Below are 18,533 nucleotides of genomic sequence, written 5' to 3' on the forward strand. Positions count from 1 at the left end.
GAGCCTTCTCTTCTCCAAGTGAAATAGTCCCAACTCCCTCAGCCTCTCCTTGGGGAGGTGTTTCATCCCTTGGATCTTTTTTGTGGCCTTCCTCCGGATGTGCTTTAATAGATTCATATCTCTCCTGTACTGAGGACGTCACATCTGGGTGCAGTACTCCAGGAGAGGTCTTACCAGCACAGTGCAAAGGGGCAGGATCATCTCCCTCAAACCTTTGTCCACACTTCTTTTGATGCAACCCAGAATATGGTTGTCCTTCTAGGCTGTGAGGGCACATTGCTGACTCATGTCCAGTTTCCAATCGACCAGTACTCCCAAGTCTTTTTCAGAAGGGCTGTGCTCAATCCTTACACATCCCACCTTGTACTGATAGCAGTGGTTGCCATGACCCAGGTGCAAGACCTTGCATTTGGATTTGTTAAACCTCATGAGGTTCACCTGGGCCCACTGCTCAACCTGCCTAGGTCTCTCAGAATGGCATACTATCCCTTGGGCATATCAACTGTACTATACAGCTTGCTTAGTGTCATCTGCAGTCTTGCTGAGGGTGTGTTTGATCCCACTGTCAGTGGGACTGATGAAGATGTTAAAGACCAGTCTCAGTACTGATCCCTGAGGGACACCATTTGCCACTGACCTCCATCTGGACCATAAGCCAATGACCACCACTTTTCAGGTATAATCTTGCAACCACCTTGTCCATCAAACAGTCCACCCATCAAATCAATAACTTCCCAGTTTCAAGAGAAAGATGGCATGGGATACCGTGTCAAAAGCCTTATTGAAGACCACATAGATGATATCATGTTCACTGATGCAGTTATGCCATCACAAAAAGTGACAAGGCTAGCGTATAATCAGTGAACATACAGATGTCATAATTAAGAAATATACAAGAAAGTTAGGTTAAACACATTATCATACTAGAGAAGAATGGATGGAAAGCTTACACTTACCCTGGGCTCACTAAGACGACTCCAAGAGGAGTAATCTCCAAAAGAAATCCTCCCCTAGTGGTAATCAGCTCTTAAATGGGGTCTAGGAGAGGTGGAGCCAGGCTCCACCCCTTTCAGTAGCACAGGAGAATTGCCTTCACCTGTGCTCCTAGGGCTGACTCATTTCTTGCCTCAGGTGGTCAATCAGAGGTTCAGGCTGTGATTCAGCAGTTCCTGTACAGTTGGTCAGGTTGGACCTGTCCTTGCTGAAGCCATGCTGGTTATTCCATATCATCTTCCTGTCTTCCGTGTGCCTTAGCATGGACCTGCTCCATCATCTTTCCTGGCACTGAGATGAGGTTAACAGGTTGGCCCCTGCATCATCCTTCCCGTCCTTTTCAAGAATGGGTGGTATGCAGCCTTCTTTTCAGTCACCAGGGTCTTCATCTGACCACCATGATTTTTCAAATACCATAAAGAGTGGCTTGGCAGCTATGTCAGCCATTTATCTCAGGACTCTGAGATGCATCTCATTAGGACCCATAGACTTAAGAATGTTCAGGTTCCTCAGGCAGTTGCAAACCTGATATTCACTTTCAGTGAGAGGGGCAGTTCTTCCCCAGTTCCCACCTTCTGAACCATCCCCTTGAGGGCTGCGTGTGTAGTGAAGGCTGAGGCCAAAAAAATTTGTTCAGTACATTGGCCTTCTACAAGCCTGTGCTGCTTACTAGGGAGGGTATGCCCTCCTGGACTTTCCTTTTTCAGTTGATATACCGATAGAAGCCTTTCTTATCCTTTGTGCCTCTTGCCAAGTCCAGCTCTAGCTGGGCCTCAGCCTTCCTGATCCCATCCCTACACTGCCTAACAGTATCCCTATACTCATCCCAGGTTACCTATCCCTGCTTCCACTGCCTGTGCATTTTCTTCTTGCTCTTCTGTTTGACCAGCAGGTGCTGGTAAAGCCATGCCAGCCTCTTGCATTCTTTTCCTGACTTCCAACACCTGGGGTGGAAAGCTCTTGTGTCCCAAGGAAAGCTTTCTTAAAGATCTGCCAGCTCTGCTATGCTCCCTTGTCCTTGAGGACAGATTTCCAAAGGATTCTGTTGACTTACTCCCTGAGGAGTTGGAAATAGACTGTCCAGTATCCCTAAAGAGTTTGAACTCCGCCACTGTGTGGTCAGTTCAGCCCAGGCAGCCTCCAGTCCTGATGTCACTGATGTCTCATGTAGTATAGCATGATAAATTAAAAATAGAGATCTTGTATATCCTGCATCCAAAGGGATTAATGGTACCATTATGAAAGATTTGAGAAAGTAATGGCTATTTGAATGGGAAATGAATCTTAAGCTTTCTGCTAAAGCGTGTAAAGTTAGATATTTTCCTTTGTCTAATCAGAAAAGGTTTTTTTCAAGGCATCTGTATGTCTTAATACAGGGAGTAGGTTCCTAAGATATTCCTGGTGTTGTGAACACACTTCCAATGAAGTCAGTCTTCAGAAACTAGAAAGGGAGAGCTAGAAGGATCTCTTAAAATATAAAATAATACTGAAGAATGTGCAAAACTTGCCTTGTGCTTTCTTGATTATCTTAGGTAAAACATAGAATTTCAAAGGTCAACTTAGTTTTTCTCTGCATCTTGATGTTCTCAACTCCATAGAAGCTGCTGATCTTGCTCTACTGATTCAGAAGAATGTCGGAAGGAGAACCTCCACTTGCTGTGCAGAGCAAGGATCCTGAGAATATATATTTTCCTAATTCAGTTACTCAGGAAACTGGAGAAGAGAGCCATCAATCATTAGATGCTTTAATAATCACCTGGCTTTGTGTAACCTGGAAAATCTTCCGTTTGCAATAGGGTAAGAGAGAAGGAGGAAGCAGGTTTGTATGAGTTATTATGGACATGAGCTTTCTTCACTTGCACACAGCTTTTTCAGGGACTGAAGGAGATTCACTTATTCTGGCCTGTTCTGTTCCTATTTAAAGCTAAGATGATTTTTGGGGATAAGTAGGGCAGCAATCTCCTGGGGGCATTATACATGGAGGAAAAGCAGGAAGGAGCTGGAGACACCAGTAGATAAAAGAGTCTTCATCTCTACCTCTTTTCCAGGTAAAGGCAGCTCTCTCCCTGTAGCCATCATAGAAGAGCCTACCATTCACATGAATAGAGGTCACACTCTTGAAACCTGACATCTTCTTTATTTTTGTAAGTTTGATCTGCAGCCTTCATCTCAGTTCATGTACAGAAAACATGACCCTTAAGGCCTTTAAAACTCATACACAGAGCAGTAATATTTGGACAGCAGCATAACTGGAGAAATGTCCAACAAAACATGTCAGTAAAAGAACTCTAGCATATTTCCTATTTTAACAGTATGTAATTTGAGTGTTTTTTCTCTTGAGTGCCTTCATATTATGCTGATTTCAAGAGATTAGAGTCTAGGCTAAGTAATCTCCATGAACAGATATACATGGATCACTGTTTTACTTGGAATAAGTTTTACATATGCACTGATTGCTTGCTGCCTGAAAGAGCTATTCAGCTGGCTATAAAAATTGTGGTTTTGACATGAGAATGTTCCTGTGGCATTGTTTCACATAACAGTGGTTGTATCTGAAACTTTAGATTCTCTTTGGACACCTCAGCTGTGATGTGGTTTGAACCAGAGTGCTCAAGACTCTCTTTGATTCCCTACCAAGGGAGAAATGAAATATTATTTCATGTTTTCAATGTCCAGAGATGTCTATGTTACTTTCTCTGCAGGACTGCCTCGCTACGTTGCAGGTATATTACCTTCCTGGTAAGTAATGAGGATTAATGTATTTTTCTGGTGCAGGAAACCAAATTCAAAGAGTCAAATTTACAAGCTTAGACTCAGTCTAAATCACTCACTAGAAAACATTTTTCTTTACAGACAGAGTAGTGATTAAGCTTAATAAAAGTCTTTTATTAATCCCGTTTCATGTACTGACTCAAAATGTAACCGTGGGCATGTGCCAAGATCTCATCTGCTTCAAGTAATGCAGCTAGAAATTAGGTACAAAATAAGCATTGTGGAGTGCTGTATATTCCATATCGAGCCTGAGTGTTCTAAGAAAAAATTAAAATTCTACAAAAAATTTAGATAAGATAGGGGCGTATAACCAAAAAATAGGTTTATGTGCATTGATGAATTACTGCACTCCTTACAAAGTAATGCTGTCTGCCAATAGAAGAAAGTCAGCCACTCATTTACTTGAGCATCTAGAACTGGAAAAGGACTGATGATAAAATTAAAGAATGACTCCGGATTTTATGATTTGTCCATCTGTTCCTGGCAATAAAATAAATCCATAATTTAATTATTCTGACAAATAGATGCATTACTGATTCAGGGAGACCAGTGTGATGCAATTGTTGCTGCAGATTATGTTCAAAGGCAGTGAGCATTTTACTGATCATCTTATTCATTGTTCATCACTGACACAAATTATCTTGAGTTTAGCTAATGGGGAATTTTCCAGTAAATAACTAGGCTTCACCTCAATGTAACTGGTACTTTATATCGAAGGAATTTCTGGTATGTATTTTTAGCTGAATTTTTACACTTACTCTACATCCCAATTAGACATTTTTGAGTAACATATGAGCTGCAGTTGGAAAAAAGAATGATCTTGTTTTTTTAAAATACAGTGAAAAATACACACTCAATTTCTGACAATTCTTACGTGATTTAGGCAAAGTTTCTTTTAGATTTTTGCATAAGTTCTATAGAATTTGGCCTAGTTTTCCTGACTTTAGTAAGAACAGCAACATAACTGTGGTCTTTTCTTAGCTTGTCACAACACAGCTCACCTCTTTAAACACAGATCCACAATGTCAACTTCAGCATCCTCTAAGAGTATTGACTTTAGCTTTGCTTAGCTAAGAACATTATAAAAACAAAAGTGCAGATAGATGGAAAAAACACGGAGACTTCAGAATGAAAAGGTTCAGTTGTTTAAAAATAGGTTGGCTCCTCTGTGACCATTTTTAAAAAAATTAAGCTGTATTTTTGAAAATAAAATAGCTCTACTGTACGACTTGTACTTTCTTCCAACAGAATGGTGTTGTGTTGAATTTCAAGGCTGACCCTGGAAAGCATCATAGGTGGCAAAGCAAAGATCAAGGCCAATGTCAAATTTTTCTAATTTATATTTCTCCGATGCTTTCGGAGTCTGGAGGCAAGACAAAGTCTGACTAGATTGAGGGTATTATATTCCCACAAATGTCTCATGAAGAAATTTCTTGGGACCAAAGAAATTGCAGAAGGAAAAATCCCTTATTCTTTTTGGCTTAGTGTAGGATACGCATATGTGAAGTGTAAGGCAGGCGAGGCTTTTCAACATCTCTTGTTTCAGAGTGATATTTGTGACTGTGACAGGTATCCCTGAATAATGAAATCACTATCAGCAAATAACCCTCTTCCCCAGGATCACAAGAATACTACTACACAGTGCTGAAAGAAGAAAATCAGGTTGTATTTCAAGTAAAAAGAGAATGAAAGCTGGAAATGGTTTCATATTTTCCCCCATATTTTCTTTTCCATTCTCAGTCATATCTGCATGGCTGATGGTTAACAGGGTGCTTTCCTTGTACGTGTTGAAGCATTTGTTTTTGCTTCCTCACTACTTTCCATAGCAACACAATGTCTCTGTTTAAGATCCAGTGGGTATGAGCAAACAGAAAAGCCTTTAAGAAGCAGTCTGTGAAAGAAGCTAAATTAAACCTAACTATTCAACTGCACAGTCAGTATTTATTCTGATCTTGTGAAACGTCTTGTTGAGAGCCAGAATGCCCTCAATCTTTATGTGCAGAAAGGGCCATGTTGGACCAGATCCTCTGTTCCCTTAGCACAGAAAACTCTGGTAGGACTGGGTAGTGGATTTCTCTAGTGGAACTCAAAAGCAGTTCAGGGATGACATGATACATCCCATTATTACTTTCTGTCCTTCTCTCTCCCAGTTCCTTCAAGCTGCAGCTGAGGAACTTCCTTGACTAGAGGCGGTGTCAATGCTTTTCTCTAGATGCAGGTTTTTACGGACTTTGCAAAGTTAGACTGTAAAGAACTCTATTAATTTCACTAAAGGCAAGAGACAAATCATAGTCTCTCTGGTTGCACATTGCACTCAAGGGACAAAAAAAAGCACAGATCTGAAATAGGAATCAGAGACTGCTTGAAAAGTCCAAATAATTTGCTGAATTTTTAAAATCCACAGAATGAGTACAAAAGCATATAGTTTTTAAAAATGTACTATGAAGAGCACTTTTTTTTCTAAAAGAATTGAAAGAACAAGTGAAGTTAAGACTCAAGCCAGGCAATAAAAGATGAAGTACTCTAGAGACACACACACTCAGCACATGGGAAAAGCCTAAAAAGCATAGATAAGAGCACACAAAAAAAACCCTATTTGTGCTCCATCCTGGAAACTGAAGAATGCACAGGTACTGCTCCTGCTATAGCAGCTTTTTGTAGAAGCAGTAGCCATTTGCATGCAGAAATTTCTTAGAATTCTTTCCTCTAGCAGCTTTTTGTAGAAGCAGTAGCCATTTGCATGCAGAAATTTCTTAGAATTCTTTTCTCTACCATGTGCTACATTACCAATCTGGTGACGGCGGCAGTAGCTATGAACAACAGAAATAGATAACAAGCATTAACTGGGCAGATTTTCCAGTTATTCCAGCAGATTTTTATCAAACAGACCATTCACTAGCACAGCCAACTCTCTTAACTGTTACTGTGAGCCCTGCCATATATGAGGAGTGCTTTAAGACCTTAAATCCTTGAGTCATTTAATATAATATAATATCTGCACTTTTACATTTCTTTCTCTTATGTTGCATCTCTCTGGACTGCACAAAAAATCTTGAAAACATAAAACTTGAGAATGTAACTAAGTAAATAAAAATAATTACCAGATTTAACTCTAATAATTACCAAGTCTATCCCAGTTGACCTGAATCTTGACTTTGGAGCCTGCCAACACTACCCAGAGTTCTTTGGCTTGCTGCAAGATTCCCAATGCAGCATCAGCCTGGCCTTTCTCTCTGCAGTATCTGTCCAGCCAAAGATGCTGCCATGATTTCAATGATGGAAAACATCCTCAAGTTACCATGTATTTACTCTTCAATTTACTCAATAAAAAATAGCCAGTGCTTTGAAAATACCATTTAAAATAAATGTTAGTTAATCTCTGACTGCTCACCAGCAGCTCTTGGATTTATGATGTTCATTTTCCATTCAACAGAGATAAATCTGGACTTAAAGAATAATGCTCCAGTATTTCTATTTTTAAAAGTTGTTAGAAACCATATGGAGGTGGTTTGCAAATACTACTGAAACATGCATGAGAGAAGCAGCAGTCTGGTGAAAAGGGCACTGAGTACATCAGGAAATAAAGAAGTGTAAAGACTCAAGTTTACAAATAAAAGCCTTTTTGTCAACCTTATCTAAACTGGAAAAAGAATACTATTCTCTGTTATTTCTGGTTTTATTCAACATTGTTTTTATTGTTTATTTCATTGTAAGACCAACACAGTGAGGCAGCAGCCATTTTACTCGTGATTTGGAGCTACACAGAATAATTTTAGAAAGGTACTGTAATTAGGATTTTTCCTCTGCTACAACAAAATTGTGATTATAGATACTTCTAAACGTGATTAATCATTTTCTTTTTATATCCCAATATCTCAAGCAAATGTGAATGATTTTTTGCTGTTTTGCTTTTTGACTTCAAAAACATGAAGTGAGTAGACGCAGCAGAACGATATGGAATAAGTACTGGCACAAAACAGACCTGGGAGACAATAAAAAATGCCTGAAAATGCAAATCTTCAATTTAAACACACAGCGGCAACAAAACAAAATCAAGAAGACACATCAACAAAGCACATTAGGATTGGTGAGGAAAAAATTCTGTCTTTCTCTGCCTGATCTGATGGTTTGGCTTATATACAGTTGCAGCAGAAAGCTGTTACACCACAGGACATCGGGGCTGCACTCACTGATGCAGGTGACTCACTGATGGCAGGTGGACACCCACAGCATTTAAAGCAGATGAGGAAAAGGGGAATATAGACTGAATTAAAAAAAAAATGTAAAAAATAAGTCATTAAAACTCTTACCATCAGGATGTTCTGCAGCAGCTCCTGCTTTTCCTGAGGTTTCCAGGCTCACAGCCTCTTCCTTGACCTTCAACCCCTGCTCCTTGCCTGAAGTGGGCAAGGCCCCAGACTGGGGCAGCTCCAGCCCTAAGCTCCCAGCATCCTGGTGGTGTGGCTCTGCTGTCCCTTCTGCAGTGCCCTGTTAGCCAGGCAGCTTCAGAGCCTCTGCTGCTTCGCCTCAGTACTCTGGAAAGAACAAGAGAGAGCCACGTGCCCCACACTGAGCCATTGCTGCAGGAGACCTGACAGGGATCCCTCAGCTCCCTCTGCACTTGCTGCCAGCCTCACACCAACTGCTGCCCCCTGGATCTGGGATGGGTTTTTGCCCCTTCGTTTCAAGGTATTACCACTATTTATGAATTTATCTAAAACTTAAGAATATGATTTCAAAAGGCTCGGCAGGCTGACCTAAATCTCATTGTTGCTGTGTGTGTCCACCCTCAGGATGGTGCTGACAGTGACAGAGCCCTTCCTGTGTACAAGTTCCACTAGCTATAGCAGAAAATAAATATAAACAAATAACCTCAGAAACCCAAGGATATCAGAAGGCCACTGTCAGTCAGTTCCCTCTGTCACTGGTAGGTGCCTGTGGAGTGCTGCGGCCATGTTGGGGCCTACCTCCTGCTAACACCCTCCTGCAGCCAGCACTGCCGCCCTCACTGCTTCACAACGGCTATCAGCAGCAAGTCTCCTCTTTTCTTTGACAAAAATATTCTTCTGTGTAAGCCACTGCACTCACACAAATGTCTGTAACGTTTCTGAAGTGGGATGTAAATATATGCCTTAAAAATCGCATGTAAAATCATGAGAAAAGGCTTTGAAAAGAAAACATTATGATCTGGATATGGATTGATCTAATAATATGTTCCTGTTGGCATAATCTTGGAGCGTTCTCTTGAGTGTGATTAAATTTAGAAATAATGAAACAAATATTTGCATGCTTCTCTTGGAAAACTGGAGAGAGCCAATCTATTACTATGTAACTTTAATCCTGTCCCTCTTCCCTCCCACCCAGAAACAGAATAGCTTTTGTCAGTGCTGATGGTAGATTGAACGGTTTCTAGTATCAAGACATATGCATCAGAAAACTCGACGGCTGAAGATTACTTCAGCACATTTTAAGCAGGAAAAAAAGATTAACACCAAGGGAAATTACTAGAGCAGTTTGCCAGAGGTATGGAAAATTCAGCAGGTTTTGCACTCCTTAAATTTGAATTAGCTGTCTTTATAAGAATATGTTTTCTAGTGGAGTTTTTTGAGGTAATGAGGGAAATTGCTACATAGGATAGGCAGGAAGTCAGGTCAGGCCAGGCCATTATGACCATCCTTTTTTACTACAAACCATGATTGCTTTTCTCATTAACTACTAGGCCATGGATCAATAGCCTTCCAGAAGAGCAGAATATTTTCTAACAAAGCTGAATTGAAACCTGAAACTGGAGTATTCCTTTCCTGATAACTCAGAGATGTAAATGTATTGAGACCCTTCAGAGAGCTGTGTGTTTGAAAGTGTATAGTTAATTTCATGGCAAATACAGCCTGTTCATATCACGCAACTAATGATTTTAGAGAAAATAAAGTACCCAGATTAAGGCAAGTGGTATACAGTCATGCATCTTTGTTTTCCTATTTCATTTATCAGCCACTTACAAAGGTTATTTGGAAAATGTTTTTTTTCCAATATTGGCAATTTCCCCAATGAGCAATGAAATAGACGTCAGTGATTTTAATTTCACTAAGTGTGCTCACGGTAATTATCCCCCACCAGAGTCTACATTTCAAAGAAGAGAGTAGAAATCTAACTTTAAAACAAAATTAAAAGTGTTGAATCACATTACCACCTGACTTGAATAGCTTCACTTGATATGGGATATTTATTTTGTTTAAAGCCCCGCTAACAATAAATGTTGTGAAGGATAATTTGGTAGAAAAGAAATAGAAGAAAATAATAAACTGCAAATGGCAATGTGTAATGTAAAACTACAGGACTGCTTAGCAGCAGTAATGCAGTTAAATCAATATTCTGGCATCAGTGCTATACATTTCAAGATGACAACTTTTGCTATTTTCCAGACTCCTTCACCTTATAGCTGCCCATTAATTACATTCATTTGTCAGCTGGCAGTACAAACAGGTTACAAATGTTTAGTCTGCTGCTTGTGTTAATATCTAGGAGTTGCAGTAGACAGAAGGTTTCCAGAGCTCTGCCCTATAACCATCTCTGAAGTTGTTTAGCTCTGATGTTTGCTAGCTCTACTAGCTTATTTTCTTTTTTCCAAATAGTAACAGATGAAAATATCTCAAGGTAAAAGTATCTTGATTGCATTTTTAACAAAACTGTTCTATAGCAAAGCAGAAATTCCACCTCAGTATCAGTTTTAGAGGTGTTTACTCACAAATTAAATTTTAGTATTCAGTTTTGGGGCCAGACTTACTTAGGTAGTGGCATATTTGCATAAGCCGTCCTGTGTTCCCACATCATGAACAGCAGTGTGGGAAGGGGCAGAGGTAAAATTGTGTCTATAAAGCCCACATGTTCTGTAGGACTTCTCAGGCAGAGACACAATAGAAGAATGAGGTGAGAAGCATGCTGAGTGTTAATGCAGTGCTCTCACCAAGTGAAACAAACCCAATCCTAGGCACTGGATCACTCAGTCACTTGTTGGGGCGGAGAATGAGCCAGAGTATAAACATACATATGCAGAAGAGCCATGTAAGCTAGCCAGTATCATGCGTAATCAAAACTCTGTCTAGAGATAGCATATCATTCCTTTTCTGAAGTAATCATTTATTACCACAGTGCAGCACAAGGCAACAACTAGGACCCTGTGTCAAAATTTCTATGCTTGCTTTGCTAGAAAGTACTCTCAGCCAATTTAATCACATTACTGGGACTCCTCAGACTAGAGTTGTTCTATGAGCAGCAGCATCAATTGCTCTTAACGTTGCATCTTGTAGAGAGCTTTTTTTTTTTTCTTTTTCAAACCAGCTGAGAAGTTACTGAATATATACAGATAGCATTCAGCCCTATTCATCAAAGGTTTTCTCAGAGCTCAACAGTGTGAATTTTTTGATTTATACTCGCTTCTCGGGCTTTTTTTGCACTGCAGCTGCAGAAAAGCTGTAATTCAATAACCCACTAATATTTTCCACATAAAAAGCAGCAACGTATTGCATAATTCGTCATGTTGCAGTAGGCTGGCATGGATGTAACTGACAGATCTCAGATACCCAGCGTTTAGTGTTTTATGTATATGTTTATTTTTATCTATCATCAGTAGATTTTCATGTATTTGAAATTAAACACATGTAAATATATGTAGGACTGTTGTCCAATAAAGCTATAGGCCCTGTACGAAAGAAAGAGTGTAAGTGGCCTGTGCTCTCTGGCCTTGTGGAAATACATACTTCACCTTGTTTGTTAGAACTACTATAGACAGCAGCAACACCAAGTTACTTGATGCTATTCGCTAATGGAATATCCTGAAGATCTCTATCTTCAGTTGTTGCTTCCAGCTCTTGCTGAGGCAGCCTGCAGGTTTATACAGCTGAACTTTCCTCATTTATTTTATACGGATTCTTTTTGTCAATATAAACACAGATCAAAGCTAAAATGTTTTAAAACTGAAGCTAGAGACAAAAGACAGCAGCTGGTCCCCATAGGGAGGGCTCCAGGTCAAAGAGTCTGGGGAATTTTTTCCTTGTCTTTCAAAGTCTGTTGTTAAGGAGACCACTTTTACTTCAGTGAGGCTGTGGGATGGACCTGTTGATATGTATGCAATACTTCTGCTCCTAAGGCAAAAGAGAAGCACAAGCTGTGGAGACTTTTCAGAACAGAGCACAGAAACCCACTTAAGATATCCTTTTCAATTACTATACGTTCTCTTACTGACAGAAGTTGGCAGTGTCACCTTTTTTGCCCCTTCATTCACAGTCATCTTCATTGCAGATGGGAATGAAATTGACAAGGAGATGAATCCTTCCTACCAGCAGAAATCCAAGGAAAGCACAAGCTTCTCAGAGGAATGGCTCTCTAGCTAGGCATAATGCTACCATTTCAGTTTCAGTAATCATAATTCTAAACTTGGCACCATCTGTATATTCTCTAGCAGTATTCTTTAACAATAACAGTAGTAGAGATGAACCTGAGCTTGCTTTACCCCAAATAGTGCTACTGCGTTATTAAGTAGCGTCAATGGAGTTTCTAAGTAATGGCTTATTTTAGAGTTTTAAATTACTATTTTTGCATTTAACCTTTCAGCATTCCCAGCTTTGATAATTTTGAGTTTCTTCGTAGTGACTTTTGTACCAATAGATTTGACATTCACATCAGTTGCGCAACAGCAACAGGAAAACTGAGGTCACAAGTCCTCCGTTGTCCAATCTATTGTTTCCCTGTGATGATCTCTCTGCAAGATAAATTAATCTTGAAAGGCATTTCTTAAAAAGGAAGACAGAGAGAAGTTTCCACTGGAAGATTATTAAAATCAAAAGGTCATTCAAATCAGATATACTTAAAGAGTTTTGCTGTTGTTGCATTACTGTTTTGATTAAAGGTGTACTTTTTTACCAAAATAGTAACATACAGGAAAGGCTGCTGGGTGAACACCCATATGTAAATGCAAGACATTGAAATGGCTATTACAGCTTCTATAATAAGAAGTTGTATTTGGATAAGCACATTCAGCTGCACAAAGGGAACTCTGTAAAATCTTGCAGCAGTAAAACTAGTATAGATAGATCCCTCTAGAAATCTATGGTTCATCTAGGGATAATAAACAGTAAGATCCTTTCCCCATTCTCTGAACTTAACTTTACATAATGGTAGTACAGTGAAGAGGATAGACATCAGTGATCTTCATTCTCTTACCAGACAAAGCAAAGGTGACTACCTTCCCCAGTGTAACAGTAGTATGTTGTATTTATTACTTGGCACCTGCTCTTTTAAATTAGTGATGTAAAGTGTCTTGCAATGTATATGGGAATGTAATAGATCTTTCACATTTAAGGAAAATCTAAGCATGTTATGTAGGTGAACATCAAAAGAGGATCCAGAAAGTCTTATTCATTTCTTTTCAGTTAATATAAGCTGTTTTATTTCATCATAATCATGGAATCACAGAATAGTTTGGGTTGGAAAGGACCTTAAAGATCACTTAGTTTCAATGCTCTTTCCATGAGTGGGAAACCCTTTCACTAGATCAGGTGCCCAGGGCTCCATCAAATCTGACCTTGAACACTCTCAAGGATGTGGCAACAACAGCTTCTCTGGGCAGTCTGTTCCAGTGCCTCACCATCCTAGGAGTGCAGAAATAATAATAATAGACATATTCATACTCAGTTATTCTTCAAAACTCAATCTACAGAGAAGTAAAAGTATGGCAAGAAAATATAAAACCAATGTGCTTTATTTCAATCATCTATTTATAATTCTTTGAAGAGAGATTAAAGTACCTGCTCTAAATAAGCAGTTATTTTTTAAACAAATGTATTTATTTACATGTATTCATATTTACATCTTACATAAATTTACATGTTTATTACTTCTATTAGAGAAATGTTGGCATTATTAATCTTTTCTGTAAACAGGGAGCGCAAGCTATTTGATTCCTTGTTGTTTTTTTTGCTTTGCTTCCCTATTTTTTTCCTTTGCACTCTTGTAACTTGAAGAAAGGGAACAGAAATATTTAAGATGGAACAAGAAGGGTGCCAAACAGTGAAAAATGTGCCTCCTCTTTACCAACTACTATTCCTCCCTCTGAGAAGCAAATTTCAAAGTAGGCAGGTCAGTGAGAGCTGAAAAAGCCTTATTTCTTCCAGTGTGGATGTGGCCAGTTTCCCAAGCTCCAAAACTGCAGCAAAAGCCCTAGGAAGAACTCTGCAAATGACCTAATGTGACAAAGTTTGCATGTCTTTTGTCTCTTGAAAAACAAGAGGTAATTTTCTTCTTTCTTTTCTCGTTACTTTTTATTTTGGGGAAGATATAATCACATTCTTCAGTACATTGTATTTTTATGGAGCATTGTTTTGTAAAATCATCACCTCCTCAAGACTGAGTTAGGAGGAAAGAATGAAATTTCATTGTAATGTCACTTAGATCTATCACCAGTCAGCTCTGCTTTCTTCTCACTTAATTACTCATCTCATCCTAAACTATTTATATCTTAGAAATGCTTGGTTTATTTTTCCCACTCTGAAAGAATGCTACTATAACAAATTGAAAACAAAAGGAAAAACACAGAGTTGAGTGTGGAGTTGTTCTTCTGAAAACCCTTGAGCTTCCTGATATACTTAGCATAGAACAAGGCCTAAATCATCAGAGATTAAACTGCAGACTTTTTTTTTGCTGAACCTATTTCCTTTTTAAATGCTTACAGTGAAAGCACTGTTTTGTTCACAATGCATTAATTCTTAGTGCTTGTAAAAATTATTTTGGGAGGTATCATATTTTAAATACTAGTTTCCAGTAGTTTTTCCACATTACTTCTTTGCTTGTGGGTCTGTGCCTGCAGCCAGTACTATATAACAATGGCTTCATTTCTTTCAAAGTTGATACATTTCACATTCTGAGTGTGTTATTCAGTTCCTTTAATATAGTAATACTAAATCAAATTGAACCATTAAGTTGTTTCCCACACGTTTAAATTTCCTAACACCTTAGCTATTCTTGTATTCTAAACGTGTGGGGAGCATTCTTTGCTAACACATGATTTCAGCTAAGCTGTGACAGTTTTCAGCAGCTGAAGACTTCTTGCTCAGTTGTCACATAGTGCTATAATTCAGCTTCCCTGCAATAATATTTGCATTACAACTATTAAAGTCCATTAGAAAATAAACCTTGTGCAAGATTTTTGTCTTTACTAAAAAGGATAGCAAACAGAAGCAGTGATACTATATCTTGTGCTTAATATCCAGGCTATCCTGGGCCCCAGGATAGTCAGTGGGCATGTTGCCATTGATTTAAATGACACCAGGACTTCACTTTGGTTTTAAAGCTAGGTCTGGTTTGTTGTTGCTCTTTGTTTCTCCACTTCACAACAGCATGAGAATTTTTTTTTTTTTTTTCCCCTCAGAAAACAAGAATCAACTCAATACAGCATATGCCTAGAATAGTTTTGTTGCCACTGTTTCTAGAACCGTGAAGGCCACTTCTGTGGGATGCTTCCATTTCCCCAAGACCTGAAGAAGACTCTCATGATGGCTTACTCGTATCAGATTCCAGACTTATCAGACCCATGGGACCCCACATATTATCAATATAGGGAGTGCTGGAAACTTCATGAAGAGATTTCATGCCACCGCAAATGTGCAGTTCAGACCCTCCCTTTTACATCATGAGGGTTTACTGGTGGCAACATCTCTGTGCTTTGTAACAAAGCAGCAGAGAACTGACTGTTTGGCTGCAGGAGGGTATGTGGCAAGGCAGCATACAGTACTAATGGAGGGTGGATAGTAGTATTATTTAGGTCTTTGAGATCTTCTCTTCACAGCACAGTCCTCCAGCTTTCTATCAAAAAATGAGCTGCTGGTTAGAACAGCCAGCAGGAAGTGATGGGGACACAAAGATGGCCTTGTAGCAAGAGAGAAGTACTATGGCAAAGCATCAAATTCACACACACGCTCAACAATTCTTGGATTCTTTGAAGTATTTCAGTGCTAATAGATATCCAAATAACGTCCGCTTATGCCTAAAACTGAACTTCCCTGTCAGAAGTAGGCCTGAACACAGTGACCTCTAAGTTCAGGAATTCAGGACAATATTACCGTAACACTTAACCAGGAATAAAAACACACACAGCAGTGTAGCCTCTAACAGGTTCACAGTATGGGAGAGATTCTTCTTAGCAACAGTAGATGTACATCTCACTTACCTGCTTTGCTGCATGTAGAAGCTTCCAATTCCGTGCAGGACAGATGGAATCCTTAATGCTGATCAAGACCCTAGACTCTAGCAGGCTTTTCCAGTACAAATTGTAAAGTTCAGGCTCTAGTGAAATCACTTTTTGGAAACTGCACAATCATCCACATACAGGAAGGAGGAACTCAAACTGAATGTTTGCAGAAAAGAGCTGGAAGGATCATTAAGGAATGAAAGGCCTTTTAAGAGATTTAAATAGAGTAGCTTGTTTAGTCTACCAAAATGAAGATGAGATGAATGCTGTCAACAAATACACCGGTGAAGAAGGACAAACACTGGGAGGAAAAGCCATTTAGGGTAAGAAGCAGTAGTAGCAAAAGGGTACAAACAGACTCTTAATGGTTTTGGACTGGGAAAACAAGAACATTGCTGCAAGAATGAGATACTGGGGTTATGGCAGAAGCAGAGGAAGCAAATGCATTTAAGATGGAGTTTGATGTATCTGTAAAACAGACTGTGTAATGTGACTAGCTGTGATCTGAGATTGGTCTTGATATACTCAATGCAGTTTTACCTTTTTAAGACCTAATCTACAAACAAACTTGTACTGAAATAACTCCATTCACTGCCTCTCCAGCTGTGACTAGGACCTTAACTCAGCAGCTGCATTCTACAAGAACAATGAAATGAGTCCAGGCTCCCTCACGAGCAAGAGAGACAGGGACTTGGCTTTCCTACATTTGGAATGTGTTTCTTGCAGAACTAAGGATAATTTTCAGATCTCACTGCATTCATGACTACATATAAAAATAATTTTCTTGTTTTCCTACAGCAAGATTTATGGGTGCATAGACACATTCAGATTTCAATGATTTTTCACTTATTCCTTTAAATGGGGAAAGGAAGAAAGCAGGGAATAAGTGAGGTTGAGATTTTCATTTCTGCTATATGATGATCATTTTTAAAACTGCCTGTGAGAAATGTAAATTTAATTCAGGATTGTTCACCATTTCCTTAGAGCAGTGTCTTCTAAGATGTGTCCATTTTAGGAACTCAGAGAAGTTACTCCAGAGCTTCTTGTTTTGCTGAGCCACATTAATAAAGAACGTGGTAAAAAGAGAACTTGCCTTTACAGATGAGCAAGCTAATGAATGTTCCCAGAATTCCTTTTTGTTATAACACACAGAGGCAGTACATAACTATTCAGACTCTTCTCATGTCCTCGTATTCCCATTAAATTTATTCTGAGCATCTACTCAAAAGAGATGAAAAGAATGTCTAAAGACAATCTGTCTTCTTCCTGCCCTGCTGCCAAAGAGAGACTCAGAGGTGCAAACTGGGTTACAGCATTTCCATGCAACTCAGAGAGGCTTTCCTTGGCTGTGTGCTCTTTCTTAATATCACAGATAGCTCTTCAAAGTTTTTAAACACACAGCTAAGCATTAGGGCTTAGACTCCATACAATCACATTTAGATTTGCTGATTTTTCCTCACTGTATTTTGCCTGATGAGAAGAAACTGTTGATCTAGTACAGTAAATACTTGCAGGCAGACTATAAAAGTGACAGTTATCCTCTCTTTTAGCATACTCAGCTTGTGGGTAATCTTATTCAAAGATCTGATTTATTTATAAAACACAATAAAAAGAGAGATCTCTGGTGTAAAGCAGTTACTGTAGGGAGGATTTAGGCCATTTGGATCTAGCACTGCAAATAAGAGAAGGGGAAAACAAACCTATAAATGGATGAGATTGGAAAGATTCATGAGAGCATCTTGAAATTCCCCCAGGATAAACATGAGGAATAAGTTACCATAGAAAACAAGTGGTGAATATATGTTCAATAGATACCTGCTTGTTTCTGAGGAATACCAAATTATATTGTTCCAGCGTAGTCCGGTTACACGGCATGGTCACATTTCAGATCTGTGGTCTAAACTGGGCTGAATGGGAACATTTAGGGTCATGTATTAGTGGAAATTTAACTGGTGTTTCTGTGAAGGATTTCCCAACTCATTTTTCATTTTTGTAGACATCTGTAGCCTCTAGAGTGGTTACTAGGTGATGGCCAGAAGAAGGACTCTCGGTACTTTGCTGGAGCCTTTTTGCCTAGGGCTGGTAGGAAGAGGAAGGAGCCAAACCCAGAATTACTGGAGCATTATAAACTCATACAGCCTCCAATAGAGAATTCTATTTTCTTTTTGTTTTCTGACAACCACATCGATCAAAAGAGAATTTTAATATAAAAAATTCTTCTTTCATTCTACAGATACTAAACTCTACTACACTATAAAAATGGTCTGAATATATATTGACAAGAAAGCTTCATGGAGTACCGTGGACTTCACTTATCCTCAGGTCAGTTCTACAGTTTTCAGCTTATTGAACAGTTTTACAGGTTCAGAAGTCCTAAATTTATCAGGCCTAATTGGTGGTATGTAAATCTCTAAAATATATGTAAATCATTGCAGTTATGTGGATGGATCTGAGATACCTCTTTGGTTCTTTCTTACCTTTCCTTTGTCTAGCCCACACATTGTGGAGTATGAGAAATGTATATAAA

At 39.0% G+C, this 18,533-nt stretch overlaps 1 protein-coding gene and 1 long non-coding RNA gene across 4 annotated transcripts in view; one reads left to right on the forward strand and one right to left on the reverse strand.

The window, feature by feature from the left end:
* LOC149918940 (uncharacterized) overlaps nt 1–8,896 on the reverse strand; it is a 43,625-nt gene extending 34,729 nt beyond the window's left edge. For all 3 annotated transcript variants that reach the window (XR_016464153.1, XR_016464152.1, XR_016464154.1), the window contains exons 1-2: nt 8,638–8,896; nt 8,076–8,300 (exon numbers count right to left, since the gene is read on the reverse strand). This is a non-coding gene — a long non-coding RNA (uncharacterized LOC149918940). The remainder of the gene's footprint in view (nt 1–8,075; nt 8,301–8,637) is intronic.
* RMDN2 (regulator of microtubule dynamics 2) overlaps nt 8,211–18,533 on the forward strand; it is a 155,358-nt gene continuing 145,035 nt past the window's right edge. The window contains exons 1-2 of the mRNA XM_090135275.1: nt 8,211–8,454; nt 18,240–18,328. The gene's annotated coding sequence lies outside the window, so the exon portion shown is untranslated. The remainder of the gene's footprint in view (nt 8,455–18,239; nt 18,329–18,533) is intronic.

The sequence above is a fragment of the Phasianus colchicus genome, chromosome 2 (genome assembly GCF_987193195.1).
Source record: "Phasianus colchicus chromosome 2, bPhaCol1.hap1.1, whole genome shotgun sequence".
Lineage (NCBI taxonomy): Eukaryota > Metazoa > Chordata > Aves > Galliformes > Phasianidae > Phasianus > Phasianus colchicus.